The 19899-nt window shown below is 41.6% G+C and overlaps 3 pseudogenes; all 3 read right to left on the bottom strand.

Annotated features, from left to right (window-relative positions):
• Window positions 1–6143: 6143 nt before the first annotated feature.
• Window positions 6144–7893, bottom strand: LOC124851937 (annotated as a pseudogene).
• A 4750-nt stretch (window positions 7894–12643) lies between these two features.
• Window positions 12644–19353, bottom strand: LOC118111304 (annotated as a pseudogene).
• A 61-nt stretch (window positions 19354–19414) lies between these two features.
• LOC118111302 lies at window positions 19415–19899 on the bottom strand (annotated as a pseudogene).

Raw genomic sequence — 19899 nt, 5'->3', positions numbered from 1 at the left:
GGGATGTGGGAGTCTCAGACAAGGCTCTGAGGAACATTGCCTAATCTTCGGAGAAGCCGTGACAAACAGAATATGGTCAAATCCGTCTATTTGACCATGAACTATTGAATTTGCTGTAGAATGTTGTTTCTGTAGTAGTTGCTTTTTTTTCACCTGCTTGTTGCTATATTATTAAATTTGAATATAATTATATTGATCAATTGAAATGTTTTGAGTTTGTGACATGTAATACACACACACACACACCCACACACACACAAACAAATATATACACACAAATGTTTTACTCCACATGGGGACACCATTTTGTCCTGAATAAACCATTTCAGCTTCCACATCACGCTTTTAATTATTTTAAAGTCTCTACTTTCAATTAACTTGAATTCTAGGGACAAAATGATTTGGATTTCATATTCACATATAAAATTCACTTTTCTACTTATACTCTGTGCTCTTTGCTGCTCTTCTGATAATGTGAAGGAATTCCTTTTCAACTACTTCACATATCAACCAATCAAACATCAAATCCTTCTGCTTGTTCACGACATTTAAGTTTCCATTCAATCTAAAAAAAGGTTTTGGTATTTTAAATCTTGTACAGTTTTTATAAAAATCTGTTTTGTTTTATCTTTTAGATTTTATAATGTGAGTTCAAGTGTGACTGAGCAGTGACATCCCATCCATCTCCTTTCTATTTAGGATAAAGAGGAAAAAGAAACCTTGCACTGAAACAAAGCACTTGCCGGACCTTTGAAACAGTGAAACAAGCAACACAGGAATGTACATAATATACTAAGATATAAATTAATAATATGTTTTTTATTGATTGAAAAATATAGAATCATTTGTAAGAGCACACAGAGAAATCTACAGAAGCACAGTCAGATGCCTAGGTCACAACAGATTACAGAAGACAGATTTGTTATATTACGTTATTATATTAAGTATGTCATATAACTGACACTTTTATCTGGGGCTTCACTATAATAAGTGCAGATCAACCATTAGGTACAAACCCAGAGCAGCAAGCATCATGTAAGACCAGGTCAAGGTCTCCCAAGAGGCGGTGAAAGCGGCGGCTTGGCTGAGATGCTTGAAGATGTAACTCGTCTCATCCCCAAAGGCTTCTTCTGACTATTGATCAAATTGCTTCTTTCTCCCACTTCCATGGTTTGAGGAAATGTGTAAACTTTTCCACCCTTTTCTGTTCTTTTTTGTCTCTGGTTTTTCCTCAACTGACCTCTGTCTACCATCTGAGACCTCTGATTCACTGTCTGAGAATTCTGATTCAACATCTGAGACCTCTGATTCAACATCTGAGACCTCTGGATTCAACATCTGAGACCTCTGATTCAACATCCAGACTTCTTGGTTCAACATCCGAGACCTCTGGTTCACCATCCGAGACCTCATTCAACATCCGAGACTCCTAGGTTCACCATCCGGCACCTCTGATTCAACATTTGAGACCTCTGATCTACCATCTGAGACCTCTGATCTACTCATCCGAGACCTCTGGTTCAACATCTGAGACCTCTGGTTCACCATCCGAGACCTCTGGTTCAACATCCGAGACTCCTGGGTTCACTCATCCGAGACCTCTCTGATTCAACATCCGACCTCTGATTCACCATCCGAGACTTGATCAACATCCGAGACCTCTGATTCACCATCCGAGACCTCTGATTCAACATCCGAGACCTCTGATTCACCATCCGAGACCTCTGATTCAACATCCGAGACCTCTGATTCCCTATCCGAGACCTCTGGTTCAACATCATAGACCTCTGATTCACCATCTGAGACCTCTGATTCAACATCTGAGACCCTCTGATTCACCATCTGAGACCTCTGGTCTATCATCTGAGACCTCCAAAGGTTCAACATCTGAGTCCTCTGTCTACATCTGAGACCCAAGCCTGTGGGCTGAGACTCCTTGAATTATTGGGTGATGGGTGTGGTTTATGAACTAAGACCTTTGGCTTCGACATTTGAGACTCGCATTTGGTCTGAAACCTCTTGATGCATCATCTGAGACCTCCGGTTCATCAACTCTTGACCTCTGGTTCATCATCTGAGACATCAGTTTCGAGTGTCTTGATAAATTAATTTTCGCCCCAATCGATCGCGCCCTGGCACCTCATTGTCTGAGACCTCAGATTCAAGTGTCCGCATGGAAGAGTTTGGTCATCCCATGCATCAGGTGTTTCTGATTCATTGTCTGGAGCGCTTTATTCTAAGTGAGATTTGGAGACTTTGGCTTATGGTCTGAGAATTTGAATTCATGGTCTTTGTCCTGCAAGATCTTCTGTTCTATACTCCGACATCTTCGTCATCCTTCTTGGAGATCTTCTGTTTATACCTAAAGATCTTCTGTTCCTCCTGAGATATTCTGTTCCTCCTTGTAGATCTTTTGTTTGTATCATCTTCTGAGTATCCTCAGAGATATTCTGTTCATACTTAGAGAGCTTTCTGAGTTTATCCTGAGATCTTCTGTTCATACTCTGAGAACCTTTGCTTATCCTTAGAGATCTTTGTTCGTAGTCAGAAATCTTTGTTCATACTCAGATATCTTCTTGAGTATCCTTGGAGATCTTTTTCGTAGTCAGAAATCTTCTGTTCATACTCAGATATCTTCTGAGTATCCTTGGAGACTTGTCACTTAGAGATATTCCTGTTCATACTTAGAGAGCTTGAGTTTATCGTTGAGACTTCTTCAAACACTGAGAACTCCTTTGTTTATCCTTAGAGATCTTTTTGTTCATAATCAGAGATCTTTGTTCACATTGCATATCTTTTTGTGATATGTTTCATTGAATGCAATATCTTTCTTTAATCCTTCAAAGCTCATTTGAAGCTGATTTGAGACATTACTAAAGGCCTGACACATGGTATTAATTTCCAACCAGATGTGCTGATGTTTGGGGCTGCTGGATGTTTTCCTTGCATCTTCACAATAACTCTCTCCATGATCTCCGCCGTTTCTTTTTCAGACAAATCTATGAGCTTCAACTTCTTTAACTCAAAAGTATTTATAAATTGTTCTATAATAGAAATAAGTTCTTGCGCTGCATCTCCATGACTTGATTATGTCCGCAGAAGCCAAGAGGACTTGTTCAGCCCATTTGAAGCTGCTCTTTGAGGTCCTGGGATTTGTTTGTGGAGTGAGCTTCTTCTGTCAAAGTCAACTGGGTGGCTCTTTGGCAGGTTGAAAAAGGACAGGAGGCTGATTGCTTCAGCTGAAGGTTGCCATGTCGCACTCTGTGATCTTAGTGTTGGAGACAGAATAGTTTGGTTCTTTCCTTCAATAATGGACTTCTGTTGAGATGACTACAGCTCCATTAAAAGCTCTGCCTTCCTTTGAACGAATGGTCCCTCTAAGCATCTCTTTTGAATGAGGGCTCATTTTGGGAAATGGTGATAAGCTTCTGAAGTAATGTTTTCAGGATCTCCTTCTCTGCATTTTCTGCTTTGTATTTTTCTCCATACAGTCAAGGCCTGTTGAAGCTGCTTAATATTAGCGTTTGTCGCTGCAAAACAGAACTCTCTCTAAAGGTCGACACCTCATGTCTGCCTGGATAATGCTGTTCATGACGAGCTGCTGGTGTCCTGGGTGTTTTTGCAAATCTGTTCATTGTTGCCATCTGCTTAATATAAGCCCTCTTCGTCTTTGTTCGCGGTAAGCAAGGCAAATAAGTGGGAGTACCGCCACATCAGGGGCATGATGTCATTATGACAAGGAGTGTTGACTCCTATGAAACTGTATTCCAAAGATCAGTGAGCAACACTACTGAACTCTGAATCATTTCCTGTCCTTTGTATTTGTATTACACAAAGGTAATTCATAAGAATCTATGATTTCATTTTTCAAGACTGCAATTTTAGCATTTGCAGAATAAATTTAGTCATTTAAATTTGCTAAAAGATTCTAGAGCAATCTTAATTTTATTCTGGGGTTCTTGTGAGCTACAGAGAGGTGGCATCATGCACCGGATTTTCATGGTCTCTTTTCAATATTGATGGATGATTCACTGATCAGTATATAATGATAAATACGCAGTTTATTTAAGGTGCTAAAAAGTAATAAGAAATGACGTGAGTGTGGTAATAAAAGTGTCTATCGAAGCTAATTTCGTCTCTCTCTCTCTCAAACAGAGGGATTGTGGCATGTCATTTGTCAAACTGAGAAGGAAAAAAAAACTACAAGTGAAACGTTTTTCATCCAATAACTAAACAGTCTGTTGCTCACACATAGAAAACCTTCACATTTCAAATGCTTTGTACAACTGAAGAATGATCATCCCACCATCATCAGTATTAATATAAAGAACCATTGTATCGTTCAATCTACGAATTACCGATTTACACCAGGTGACTTAATCTCACCACACCAACAGTCACCCCATCGCTGCAGTATAGGTCATAAACCCGTTTCCTCCCATGCTAACAAATGGCACATGGACCAAACTAAATAGATTGAATCAATCGGTGTTGAATTCTGACGAGGAGCCATGAGAGGCCAGTTCTGTGTCAAGTGTGATTACACTTTTCTTGAAATCAAATACCAACATTACACTGTGCGTGTCAAGTATAATTTAAGTGTAAAGTTGGTTGAGAGGTTCACACACACACACATGTACTTTACTTGAACAAAGGATCAAATTGCTGATGGAGGAGAATCAAAGAAAACAGGAGGGAGAGAAAAACAAAGACAAGAGGAGTCAGATTGACTGTCTCAACAAAAAAACATCTGTCTACTTTACTTTATCACCAGGAAAATTCCACTGAGATACACATAACCAGGGATCCCTCTGCGAAGATGGAAATGACTAACTGCCCTAAACTAAATTGTGTTCCACTGTGGAGTAAATGTTCTGAATCTGTTACAATAAACGCTGAACATGGAGGAAAACGAGGCAGTGGCGAAGACACGTGTGGCAGCCGGACGCCCTCTCAGAGCCTGTTGTGGTGCACTGGACTCACCGAATTTGAGAGACCTTGCAAAAACGCCTTCCTCCTGTGCCACCACAGATAAAATCCTCACAAATGTAAGAACGACATCTGCAAAAATAAGCATGATTGTTTTTTTAAACCCATGAACATCTATTATAATCCAGCAGCAAAATGAAAATGTGACTGAATCGGGCTGCATGTTGCCTAGGAAATCACTATTCACGCCAGTGTCCGAGTGAGAGTAACGAGTAACGCTCTAATACTCTGATAAGGGGCATGAAAACTGACAGACGAGTTTGTGCCAGAGTGACACTCTTACATCCAGGGGTGGGCCAAGGGAGAGAGAATCAATGTGTTTGTGGTCAAGTGAAAGCAGCTGTCATCATGATGTCATGTGATGTCATAATACTCCCACATGACTCTGGCATGTACGATTTGAGTATAACGAGGTTTAAGTAATAAAACTAATTCAAATAATCAACCTGAACATGAGCAGAAGATGTCTATGTCCTCAAATGGTATAACTTCTCGTCAAATGCACAATGACAAGTCTTTATTTACAGCTGAGGTGTGATTTTTTGAAAACAAATCATTCAATTTGGAAACGCAAATGTCTGATTGACGGGTTATAAAATAAATGAGTGTAAATACGATAATTGAACTGCAGCTGTCCTTTATAGTCTAAACAAATCAAATGAATTCACTTCACTGACGTAGTTTGCTGGTCGCTCGCTGACTTTGTGCAGTTTTGTCCCTGACAGTCCCAGCCCCTGGGTACAGACCTTCGAGCGGCTGCAGCGTCCTGACCTGAATACAGTGCACGCCTGATGTTCAAGCAAAATGTTTTTTTTTAATGAAACTTATCTACAATCTGCATCCTGTAAAGACCCATTCAGTCAACTTCCCAGTTTTTAAAACTACAACAGATCTGCAAACGCAACACGTGCCGTTAACTTCCTGCAAACCTCCACGAGAATAAAACAGAAACAGTCGGAACTGAGATTTTATTTTTAGCGTGTTAACAGCAATTTGAAACACACATTAAAAAAGCGGAATATGTTACAGTGGGTAGCCTGATCCAGTGAAATACAGCTGATGCAATTGTTGATTTTCCTTCACACCGTAGAACCTTGGTGATGAACGTGGCGCGTGACAGCTGGACGAGCAGCTGCCGTGCCGAGCAGGAGTCTTTACGCAGCATTGAGGTAACCAGAGTGGTTGAGGGCGCTGTTCAGCCACACCAGCCCACCCACCCATCTGATGAGCATGTAAACTCCGCTGAACCACCTCGTGACAGTTCCTGTGTTTGCTCAGAGCCTTGGACCAGAGATCTGTGTCCTTGAACAGGGGTGATAGGGGATGTACAAACAGAGAAGAGAAGGGATCAAATGAATAACAGCCCAGGCTCCTTTGTCAGAGCCTTGTCGATGTTGTTTTTGGAGCAAAAAGTGTGATAACTATATGTCCGTAGCAGCCCAGCATGATGAGGAGTGGGATACAAAACCCAGCCAGGGTCCTCCCCAGGCTGTAGTTCAGGTAATCCTCCACAAATGCGTCGCCGTGGTGTGGTCTCGTAGCATTTCATTTAGTTTCTAAACGCCTCATGTAGAACATGTCTGGAAGACTCTGACAGCCACCAGCAGCCACACGAGGGACTGAGATGGTCACAGAATGAGTGGAGTGATTCTTCCCAACACTTTCATCGGGTGAACAATAGCCAGGTACCTGTACACGCTTGATGCACAAGGAACTTTGGCTGCTGCCGTATAAGTTCAGGTTGAAGCAGAATTTATTCTGCAGAATGTATCTCCAAAGATCCACAACTCCCTGAAGTAGTAGCAAACCATCAAAAATGGCAGCGTGGAGCAGATACAAAACATCTGCAAGTCCCAGGTTGAGAACAAACACGTTGACGTTACCCAGTTTCTTCCAGTTCTGCTTCAGGCTATTCTCAACCCCCCATCCGTTAGCAACCAGGCCGACGATGAAGACCAAGATTAAAACAGGAGGCAGGAATCTGCGGAGAAATCAAGCTTGGAATAGTACAAGAGGTTTGGTTCATGATCTTCTGAGCTGCAGTTCTTCCTCCTCGTGAATGTGATCGTCTCTTTGGCTTCACATCTCAGGTCTCTGCTAACTTCATTGAAGTTCCTGCACGAACTGTAATCCAGGAAACTACGTCAATGAGGTGGTGGTGTCAGAAGTTAGGTCTGACCTACACACAGGAAGCTGGTGCGGTGATGTTTAGACCTGATTTACAGGCTGGGTGACAGACAGCAGGCAGTAAAAGCTGGACTCAAACAAAATTCTCCTTCAACTTATTTTAACATTTTAAAACATTAATGTTGCATATGTGAATTTTGCCAACTCCCACTGCCGGCTGTTCATATATATGTGTTTTTATAATGGAAATTAAAGACAAGTTGCCTACTTTATACTACTCAAAACTTGAGGTGACACAGATATGTCAAGTTTAATAACCTACTATATATATTTTGGATATTTTATATATATTCTGTATCACAATGGATTGTGGGTATTTAACATTGTGTCTCTGTTCTTAATCAGAAGACAGAGTCAGTGACATGTCACTGAGAAATAAATCCTGTAACAGGAGCTGTAGTTGTGTGGATTTTCTGCCCATTAAAACATAATGGGAGATAATGTGCAGATTCTTTCTGTTGCATGTATGAGCTGCAGATGTTTCATCTGGTTCTGTCTTTCTGCAGTGATGGAGTCACATCGAGCTCTGGCGCCTATCTTACTGTTTTCAGCGACTCTGGCCTCCTGCTGTATGGCGGTGTGCGTTGCTCACCCAGGGATGGGAGCCACTGGCTGAACATGGCACCCTGTGGAGGCGCTGTGATTCAGGGCTATCAAATCACGGGGTGCTGCGTCTCCACCACCAGCTGGCATGCCTCCAAATCCACACAGCTCCATCACCGTCCACCAGAGCAGGCCCAAAACTCGAGAGCTGAAACCTTCATGACCTCTTCCTGAAGAGGTCAGATGAACACGGTGGCCGCCATGACTGGGACCCTGCTGAGCGAACTCGGCCCCGAGATATCGAGATCATCGCCTCATGTCGCCAACCCCGCAGGTGGTGTGGAGACACACCGGAAGAGACTGTCACACTGGGGTCAACACCATGCTGGTGAAGTGGGCTGCCCGCACGGCGGCACCAATGGTATTTATGAGGCCATCTACCAAAGGCCCCATCCTGGGCATCCTCTATCTTTGACCAGTACGACAACATGGTGCGTCTGAGGGCACGGGAGTAGCTGAGATTGCTGAAGTGACAACTATGGATGAGTTCCGCATGGGCATTTGAGTGGAACATTGTCAAATTCGAGAAGCTTAGAGAACAGAACATGGTCAAACTGTCCATTTGACCATGAACCATTGAATGGTTGTAGAATGCTGTTTCTTGTAGTTGCTTTTCACCCGCTTGTTTATTATTATCTAATTTTAGTTATACTATATTGATCATTGCAATGTTTTGAGTTTTGTGACATGTAATACACACACACACACAAACAAATACATACACACAAATGTTTTACTCCAATATGGGGACACCATTTTGTTCTGAATAAACCATTTTCAGCTTCACATCACGTTTAATTATTTTAAAAGTCTCTACTTTTCAATTAATCCTTGGAATTTAGACAAATGATCGGATTTATATTCACATATAAAAATTCACTTTTCTACTTATACTCTGTGCTTTCATACTTCTTCTGATAATGTGAAGCTTAAGTATTCTCTCAACTACTTGCCACTTCAACCAATCAAACATCAAATCCTCTCTGCTTGTTCAATACGACATTTAAAGTTTCCAATTCAACTTTGAAAAAGGTTTGGGTATTTTAAATCTGTACAGTTTTTATAAAAATCTGTTTTGTTTTAGTCTTTTTAGATTTTATAATGTGAGTCTATGTGACTGAGCAGTAATATCCTATCCATCTCCTTTTCTATTTAGGATAAAGAGGAAAAGAAACTTTGCACTGAAAATGTTACTTTTTTAGTCATAATCTTTGAAACAGTGGCAAACAAGTGTCAATACAGGAATGTATATAATATACTAAGATATAAATTAAAATATGTTTTTATTGATTGAAAATATAGAATCTATTTAGGTATAATACAGAGAAAACTACAGAAGCACAGTCAGAGCGTTTATCATACTGAGATTTGCAGTCATTACATTTCATTAGTTACATGTCATTATATATTACATGTCATATAACTGATACTTTTATCCAATGCGATTTACACAAGTGTATCAATTATTAGGTACAAACCCAGAGCAGCAGGTACTGGCAAAGACCAGGTCAGGTCCTCCAAGAGGCGGCAGCGGCGGCTTGGCTGAGATGCTTGAAGATGTAACCTGGGTCTCATCCCCCAAAGGCTTCTTCGACTATTGATCAAACTTTGCTTCTTTTCCCACTTCATGGTTTGAGGAAATGTGTAAATCTTTCCACCCTTTTCTGTTCTCGTCCCCTGGCTTTTCCTCAACTTTGACCTCTGGGTTCACCATCTGAGACCTCTGATTCACTGTCTGAGACCTCTGGATTCAACATCTGAGACCTCTGATTCAACATCCGACCTCTGATCTAACATCCGAGACCCTGGTTCACCAACTCGAGACCTCTGGGTTCACCATCCGAGACCTCTGATTCAACATCCGAGACCTCTGATTCACCATCCGAGACCTCTGATTCAACATCCGAGACCTCTGATTCACCATCCGAGACCTTCTGGGTTCAGCATCCGAGACCTCTGATTCACCATCCCAGACCTCTGATTCAACATCCAGAGACCTTCTCTGGTTCAACATCATAGACCTCTGATTCACCATCTGAGACCTCTGATTCAACATCTGAGACCTCTGATTCAACATCTGAGACTCTGATTCACCATCTGAGACCTCTGGCTCATCATCTGAGACCTCCAGTTCAACATCTGAGTCCTCTGGTTCATCATTTGAGACCTTGCTTCCGTGGGTTGAGACCTTGAATTATTGGGTGGGATGGGTGGTTTATGAATCCAAGACCTTGGTTCGACATTTGAGACTCGGCATTTGGTCTGAAACCTCTGGATGCATCATCTGAGACCCCCGGTTCATCAACTTGACCTCTGGGTTCATCATCTGAGACATCAGTTTCAAGGGTTCACAAATTAAATTTCGTCCAATCGATCATGGGTCTCTGGCACCTCATTGTTCAGACCTCAGATTCAAGGTCCCCATGATTTAGAGTCCCATGCACCAGTGCTCTCTGATTCATTGTCTGGAGCCGCTTTTATCTCATGATTTGAGACTCCTTTGGCTTATGGTCTGAGAATTTTAATTCATGGTCTTTGGTCCTGCAAGATCTTCTGTCTATACTCCGACATCTTCTGTTCATCCTGAGATCTTCTTGTTTATACCCAAAGATCTTCTGTCTCTCCCCAGATATTCTGTTCCTCCTTGTAGATCTTTTGTTTGTACTCTCAGATATCTTCTGAGTATCCTCAGAGATATTCTGTTCATACTAGAGAGCTTGAGCTTTATCCTTGGAGATCTTCTTGGGTTCATACCTATGGAACCTTGTTTATCCTTAGAGATCTTTGTTCGCAGTCGAAATCTTTTTGTTCATGTTCAGATATCTTCTGAGTATCCTTGAGACTTTCTGTTTGTACTCAGAGATATTCTGTCTATACTTAGAGAGCTTGAGTCATCGTTGGAGATCTTCTTCAAACACTGAGAAACTTTGTTTATCCTTAGAGATCTTTTGTTCATAATCAGAGATCTTTGTTCATTATCAGATATCTTTGTGATATGTTTTCATTGAATGCAATATCTTTCTTAATCCTTCAAAGCCTACTGGAAGCCGTTGATTTGAGACATTACTAAAGGCCCACACATAGTATTAATTCCAACCAGATGTGCTGATGTTTGGGGCTGCTGGATGTTTTCCTTTTGCATCTTCACAATAATCCTCTTCCATGATCTCCGCTGCTTTTTCAGACAAATCTATGAGCTTCAACTTTTAACTGCAAGCATTTATAAATTGTTCTATATTAGAAAATCAAGTTCTAAAGGATCTCCATGACTTTGATTATATCCGCAGAAGCCGCAGGGACTTGTTCAGCTCCATTTGAAGCTGCCTTGAGTCTCGGATTTGTTTCTGTGGAGGAGCTTTTCCTGGTCAAAGTTGACCCAGGGCTCTCGGCAGGTGGAAAAGGACAGGAGGCTGATTGCTTCAGCTGGTTGTCATATGCTCTAACTCTGTGATCTTAGTGTTGGGAGACACAGAATAGTTTGCTCTTTTCTTCAATAATGGACTCTCTCGTTGAGATACTAGGTTCCATTAAAAGCTCTGCTTCCCTTTGAACTTAATGGTCCTCTGCGATCTCTTGAATGAGGGTCATTTTAAATGGTGATAAGCTTCTGAAGTAATGTTTTCAGGATTCTTCTTACTTTCAAGCTTTGTATTTTTCCTCCATACAGTCAAGGGCCTGCTGAAGCTGCTTAATACATGCTCTTTTGTCGCCAAAAGGGAATCCTCCTCTAAAGGCCGACACCTCATGTCTGCCTGGATAATGTTGTTCATACTGGAGCTGGTGGTCCTTGGGTGCTCTCTTGCAACCTGTTCATTGTTGCCATCTTGCTTGCTAGTAAATCATAAGCTCTCTTCGTCTTTGCCTGGCGGTTGGCAAACAAGTGGGAGTGACCACATCAGGGGTATACATGATGACAGTTCATTATGGTCAAAGGAGTGTTGACTCCTTATGAAATCATTCCAAAGATCAAAGGAGTAAACACTATCAACTTTTGAATCATTTCCTGTCCTTTTGTATTTGTATTACACAAAGGTAATTCATAAGAATCTATGATTTCTACTTTTCTAAATATTCGCAATTTTAGCATTTGCAGAATAAACTAGTCATTTAAATTTCAGTTAAAAGATTCAGAGTAATCTGAGACTTTTATTCTGGGTCCTTTGGTGAGCCCACAGAGAGGTGGTATCATGCACTGATTTTCATGGTCTCTTTCAATATTGATCGATGATTTACTGATCAGTATATAATGATAAATACGCAAATATCAAGGTGCTGCAAGTAACAAGAAATGACGATGGTAATAAAGTGTCTATCAAGCCACCTCGCCGCTCTGCAAAACAGAGGGATTGGGGTACAAGTCATTTGTCAAACGAGATAGGAAGGAAAAAACTACAAAGTGAAACGTTTTTCATCCAATAACTAAACAGTCTGTTGCTCACATAGAAAAACTCTACTAAATGCTTAATAAACTGAAGTATGTGATCATCCCACCATCATCAGTATTAATATAAAGAACGATTAGTATCGTCCAATCTGCTTAATACTGATTACAATTGTATGGATCAATCTCACCACACACCAACAAAGTCACCCCATCGCTGCAGTATAGGTCATAAACTCCTGGTTTCCTCCTCCATGTTAACAAATGGTACATGGACTAACTAAATAGATTGAATCAATTTGTTACTAAGGAGAGGCCAGTACTGTCATGTGATTACACTTCTTTTTCTGAAATCAGTCACTAACACAGGACAAAGAAATGAATCCAATTTGTTCTAAATTCCTCGATTTGACAAATAACATATTTGGAGCAGTCAAAGGAAACCGCAGTTGCGAAGCAGCTTACTGCCGTTGTTGGCGCTGCTCAGCGTCCAGGGCTCATCAGAGCCGCGTGTGTTCCCTCCGGCGTTGCCAGGGAAATAGGCGGCAAGTTAATGATGGCTTTCTCCCGCCGCAGGGGTCTGAGGTGCTGACGCCGTGAGGTAGCAGGTAACGGTAGTTCTTCAGCCAGGTCTGAGAGAGAAGAGGGAGCAGGAGAGATTAGTTCATCGATTTTAAACAGTCACTTTAACCTGCAGGATGAACCATCGAACAGAGTCTGACTGAATCGGTGTTGGGATGTCAGTGAACCCGGAAGATGAACGAGCAGAAACCTTCCCCACAAAGAAACACCTCATGAAATATTAAAGAGCGTGTTACTGAGATGTCATTTTCCAGTCAGGACTAATGCCTTCCACAAAAAGCCTCTTTCAGTGGAGTGATTGTCAGCATCTCGACAAGCCGAATCGACTTCATCTGGAGAGCGTCACTATTTTTGTTTTTCTCAGTTTTGTCTTCAAACATGTCAACGGACTTCCAAAGGCTCTCCAAAGACAAAGACAGAGAAACTAGAGAGTCAGACTGGCAGCTGTTAAAATCATTAATATCTGACATTAATTATAATATAAAATCTCACAACAAACCAGAGCTGGAGCCAGTTTGAGTTAATAAGCTTCATTTCTAATGGTTGTTTAGTTTCAGATTTATTTCTCATATTTGTGGGTTTTAAGAGAATACTTCATTAATCTTTGTCTTTACTCACGAAGTTCAATGCAAATGTTACACAGGCTAGGAGCGCTGCGTGAACTAAGCTAGATACATAGATATAGTCTCTGTGGATTTAAGAAGGGGAGGAGACTCAGTTTGAAGGTCTTGCTCAGACTGAACTCGCTATTATCAAATATCACAATCCTATAGATCTCTCACACATCGCTCATCTCAATTTCCATTCACAGTCTCACTCTCTTGTTAAAGTGCTTTCTGTTATCATTATACCCAAAATAATACAAAAATGAAAATGACAAATACATAAACACTAATTAACAAGACTGAAACACATCACTTAACATAAAATTCCTACACTAGCTCATACACACACTACTTGATTACACATAGACACACACACACAATGAATCTTCATACACACACACATAACATAAAACTCATTCCTGTTTTTAGCCCTTCCTCCAATCACACCTATCACCATTTTACACCTGCACACACACACTTCACTCATCAGCGGCATCTAACAAATGGCGTGACCTCGGCCGTGACCGTAAAGGGAAGGTTAGCATATAACATTTCACTTGTGAACATGCGCCAAGAGCTGGCTATAAATATTTTTAGCACATTTTAGAACAAATGCTACATTACAGAACCGAATATCTGTTACACGACTTATTACACCAGTGGTTGAAACTTAATTTCAAAGAAAAAGTACGTGCACCCGCGCCATGACGAAGCACGCCAGACGATTTAGTCACCAAACTATATATTTGTACTTTAAACCACTTTCACTTTCTCATCATCACCATCTAACAACCAACATAATATCCACACTTGACTCTGAAACTAAATGTTATAAACTGAGTTTTGTATTACCTGTGGATTTAAGAAGGAGGAGACTAAGTTTAAAGGTCTCGCCTGTACTGAACTCATTTGTTACGAGAGCTGCGCATGCGCTGAGCCTGTGCCAAGGTCTCCTTCAGGATCCACCTGTACCAACAGCACCACCTACTGACGTGGAGTAGAATTGTCATGTGAAACTGTTAGAATAGTTCAGTTGTCTTTCAAAAAATAGGTGGGGGGTATCTGTTAAAATAAAAACTGAGTCCTTCTCTACTCATTAATATTTCAAAGTGTGTGGCAGCTCCACTCGCAGCCAGTCCAGACCCAGCAGCCTCCACGCCTGCCGAACCACCGCCACCACACCGCTGAGGGATTCACGCCGTCACTTTCCCCTGGAGAGAAAATAGTGCTCATCCCTTCCTCTTCATCAAAAAAATTTTGTGAAGTAAAAATAATGTCATGCTTCATTTAGTTTTTTTTGATGAATATCTACATGTATGTGATGACCATGGCTCATAACACCACCTAGTGTTTCAAACAGGATCCATGTTTACGTAGATTCAAGTGTTTATGACGTCTCTACATCAGTATATTTACAGTTATATGAAAGAGTCTCTAATCAACCCCCCGACACCAGCAACCGCTCCTCAGTGTGAACCCATTGGACACTACTAGCTGTCAATCACACTGTGGTACCTCCCCCAACACATCCGGTGCTTTATGGTCTATTTGACTCTAAATGATCATAATTCACTAAATGAACATCAGCTGTTTGAAGAAGACTTGAAACTAGAGACTGAGACATAAACCTTAATGTTTACAGACGTTATAAAGTGAGAAGTAAAGTCACTTTCTTAGAGACGAGGAAACTACCAGAGAGCCGCCTGCTGGTCACTACATAGAAGACAGGTTGTAGATATTTGCATTGGCCAAGGTAGAACCAGGAGCTTCGTTATTTTATCCTCGATTTGATCCGTTTACTGACACGGTCGGAGTCCGGAGGGGATTTAAGTCCCGACACTGAACTGCTCAACTCATCACACTGTGTGTTCACTGTCATTTCTGTCGACACACACACGATGACTCAGACTTTCATGAAAATCATTATCTCCTACTTTCAAAAATGACGACAATAAATCTACATAATACTTTACATCCTACAAAGCATTCTGGGAGCTGTAGTTTCCAAACCTGGAGCATGACCATCACTCAAATAGAAGATTAAGGCTCATATACCACACACACAGACACACACACAGTTTCTTGTGGTGGTGTCATGTGAAACCCTTTTGAAGAACACCCAGGTGGAACTGACTGGCTCAAAAGCTATGATCTCATGTCTGTGGTGCCCTATAACACACACACACACACACACACACACACACACACACACACACACACACACACACACAAACACAAACTTTACTTTACTTTACTCTTACTTTACTCTACCAGGAAGGTCCCACTGAGATACAATATAACCAGGGATCCCTCTGGTGAAGATGGAAATGACTTAACTGCCCTAAAACTAAATGTGGTTCCCACTGTGGAGTAAAATGTTCTGAATCTGTTACACAACGCTGAACAAGTGGAGGAAACGTAGGCAGGTATGAAGACAGCATGTGAAGAGCAGCCGGACGTCCCCTCAGAGCTCAGCTGCAGGCACGTGACCTAATTCCAATTTTACATCTGGGCAGAAATCATTTCTCCTCCTGTGCCACAGATAAAATCCTCACAAATGTAAGAACACATCTTGCAAAATAAGCATGATTGTTTTTTATTATCTATTATAATCCAGCAGAAAATGAAAATGTGACTGGAATCGCTGTGACAAGTGTTTCAGGGAAATCTATTCACGCCAGTGTCAGGAGTGAGAGTAACGCAACGCTCATTACTCTTATATGAAGTATGAAAAACTGATGATTTAGCGAGCGTTGGGGAGACACTTCATATCCAGGGGTGGGGCCAAGGGAGAGGAATCAACAGAGCAGTTACATGACATCATGATGTCATGTGACGTCATAATACTCCCACATGACTCGGCATGTACGACGGAGTATAAAGAGGTTAAGTAATAAATCTAATTCAAATAATCAACCTGAACATGAGCAGAAGATGTTCATGTCCTCAAATGGTACAACTCTCTCGCCAAATGCACAATGACAAGTCTTTATTTACAGCTGAGTGTGGGATTTAAAAACAAAATCATTCAATTTGGGAAATGCAAATGTCTGATTGACGTGCAAGGTAAAATAAATTTGAGGTAAATATCGATACTCTGAATCTGCAGTTGTCCTTTTATAGTTTAAAACAAATCAAATGAATTTACTTCACTGACGTAGTTTGTTACCGTCTGCTGACTTTGTGCAGTTTGTCCCTTGACAGTCTCAGCCTGTAGCAGACTCGAGCGGTTGCAGCGTCCTGACCTGAATACAGTGCACGGCTCTGATGTTCAAGCAGAAATGTTTTTTTATGTGAAACTTATCTTTACACCCGTAATCCTGCAAAGACGCCCATTCAGTCAACTTCCTGTTTTTTTAAACAAGAACAGATCTGCAACATCAACACGTGCTGTTAACGCCCGTAAACTCCACGAGAATAAACAGAAACAGTCGGAACTGGGAGATTTTATTTTTAGCGTTGTTAACAGCAATTTGAAACACAGATTAAAAAGGGCATATGTTACAGTGGGTAGTTCATCCAGTGAAATACAGATGATGCAATTGTTGGATTTTCATTCACACCGTAGAAACCGTGGTGATGAACGGCGCATGATGGCTTGACGAGCAGCCACAGCTGAGCAGGAGTCTTTACGTGCATTGAGGTAAACCAGAGGTTGAGGGCGCTGTTCAGACACACCAGCCCAGCGACCCATCTGATGAGCGATGTAAACTCCAAGCTGGAAACTAATTGTGACATTTCCTGTGTTTGCTCAGAGCTCTTGACCAGAGATTCAGGTTCTTGGAACAGGTGATAGGGGAATGTAAATAAACAGAGAAGAGAAGGATCAAATGAATAACAGCCCAGGCTCCTTTGCCAGAGCCTTGTCGATGCTGTTTTGGAGCAAAGTGTGATAATCATATGTCCGTAGGCAGCCCAGCATGATGAGGAGTGATACAAAACCTGGGGTCATCCTCCCCAGGCTGTAGTTCAGGTAATCCTCCACAAATGTGTCGGTGTGGTCTCGTAGCATCTCTCAGTTTGGTTTCCAAACGCCTTGATGTAGAACATGTCTGGAAGACTCTGACAGCCACCAGCAGCCACACGTGACTGGAGATGGTCACAGAATGAGTGGGAGTGATTCTTCCCAACACTTTCATCAAGAACACAGCCAGGTACCTGTACACGCTGATGCACGGGTGAATCCGATGCCGCCGTATAGGTTCAGGCTGGAAGCAGAATCTCGTTATCTTGGTAGAATGTAGCTCCAAAGATCCACTTTGTCCCCTTGACAGTAAACCACCAAAAATGGCAGCGTGAGCAGATACAAACATCTGCAAGTCCCAGGTTGAGAACAAACACGTTGACACTACCCAGTTTCTTCCAGTTCTGCCGCAGACTTCAACTCCCATCCGTTAGCAACCAGGTCAGATTTATGAAGACCAAGATTAAAACAGGGAGGCAGGAATTCATGGGAGAAATCAAGCTTGACACGAGGACAAAAGGTTTCGTTTCATGACCTTCTCTGAGCTGCAGTTCTTCCTCCTCGTGAATGTGATTGCCCTTTTGGTTTAATATCCAGGTCTCGGCACACTTCATTCAAGTTCCCGCACGTACTGTAATCCAGGAAACTACGTCAAGGAGGTGGTGGTGTCAGAAGCAGGGTCTGACCCACACAAAGGAAGTGTGGTGATGGTTAGAACTGTTTTCCAGGCTGGTAACAACCACAGGCGGTAAATTATTTTAACTTTGTGCCTGTGTTGTTTTTAATGTCCCTGTGCAGCACATTAACTCTGTGGAAGGGGCTTCATGAATAAAGCTGCCTTGCCCAATGTTGAGGTCAGATGTTAAAGCCAATGTGGGAACAACACAGGAGAAGCTGAGGGGGTTATCTAATTTAAACTATTACTGGGCATCAGTTGGGACTTCATGTCCAGCAGATGTCAGATCTAACAAGGTCTTTAGTAAAAAATATTAATACTAGTTATTAATTTGGTTTCATTCTCATATGGACAAAGCTCTCATTACAGGGAGAAGAAGGAAGCGACATGTTTGAAAAAGGCATTTCAAACTTAATGTGTGACGTCAGTAAGGAAAATGAAAAACATCGATTTGTAATAGTGACAATCATCAGTAAAATATTGACATTATTAACTATACATAAAAAGTACACTATTTACAGCAAAACAGTAAAATAAAGAAAGTACAATATCATCTGACAGCACACACACACACAAGTTCAAAGTTGCATTGGCTCTAGGGCCAGAAATAAGATCTGTCAACACAGAGGTTGAGTCATTTGCAGGATTTCTATCAACAAATACTCATTTTTAATTCATTTTAAAACAGCAGGCTCTGGAAACGACGTCGCCTTATAGCAAAGTAAATACGTTTCTTTAAAAACATTCCCATGACCAAAGTGGCATCGAGGATCAACTGTCCCTAGTCATAGTTTAGGTTTTTCTAGGTTGAAACACGATACAATTATTGAGTAAATAATCTTATTGAAAGCCAGTCCTGATGTTTCCAGTCAGAAACATCAGAAGAATTTTCAGAGTCAATTTTCTACTTTTAAGAAAAAGTCAAATGTACTTATCTCATTTTATTTTTACAAAATTTACTTGAACTTTGAGTTCATGATCAGGCACCTTTACCTAAAGGTTGCAGTTCCTTCGAGGAGTTTTTATATCAGTGCACGTCTTTCAAAACTATCTTAAAACTCTTTAACTTTTTACTTTTGTGGGTTATAGACTTTTTTGCAGCTGTTTTATAAAAATGACGAGCATAGATCTGGGAGTGATGAGTCGAGCTCAGCCACAGTCCAGTACATCAACAGCTGCTAAAGCTCATATTTAAGCTGCTTTAGCTCACTCTTCCGGCCTCGACTGCAAGCCACGCCACAAACTGCCTCCGACCCAGCTCCAGATGATGCAATTGTTGATTTTCCTTCACACCGTAGGAACCTGCAGGATGAACGGGCAAATGATGGCTTGACGAGTAGCTGTCAAAGTTGAGCAGGAGTCTCATGCATTGAGGTAACCAGAGGTTGAGGTGGCGCTGTCTAGACACACCTGCCCACTTCACTTATCTATTGATGAGCGATGTAAACTCCGTTGGACCAATTGTAATATTTCCTGTGTTTGCTCAGAACTCTTGACCAGAGATTCAGGTTCTGGAACAGGTGATAGGGATGTAATAAAACAGAGAAGAGAAGGATCAAATGAATAACAGCCTCAGGCTCCTTGCTTCAGAGCCTTGTCGATGTTGTTTGGAGCAAAGTGTGGATAATCATATGTCCGTAGCAGCTCAGCATGATGAGGAGTGGGATACAAAACCCAGTCAGGTCCTCCCAGGCTGTAGTTCAGTAATCCTCCACAAATGCGTCAGGTGGTGGTCTCGTAGCATTTCTCAAAGGCCTGGTTTCCAAACGTTCATGTAGAACATGTCTGGAAGACTCTGGACAGCCACCAGCAGCCACGAGGACTGAGGATGGTCGCCAGAATGAGTGGGAGTGATTCTTCCCAACACTTTCATCGGGTGAACAATAGCCAGGTACCTGTACACGCTGATGCA

Source organism: Hippoglossus stenolepis, chromosome 6 (assembly GCF_022539355.2).
Source record: "Hippoglossus stenolepis isolate QCI-W04-F060 chromosome 6, HSTE1.2, whole genome shotgun sequence".
In the NCBI taxonomy this organism is placed as follows: Eukaryota; Metazoa; Chordata; class Actinopteri; order Pleuronectiformes; family Pleuronectidae; genus Hippoglossus; species Hippoglossus stenolepis.
This window is presented reverse-complemented; position numbering and strand designations above follow the sequence as displayed.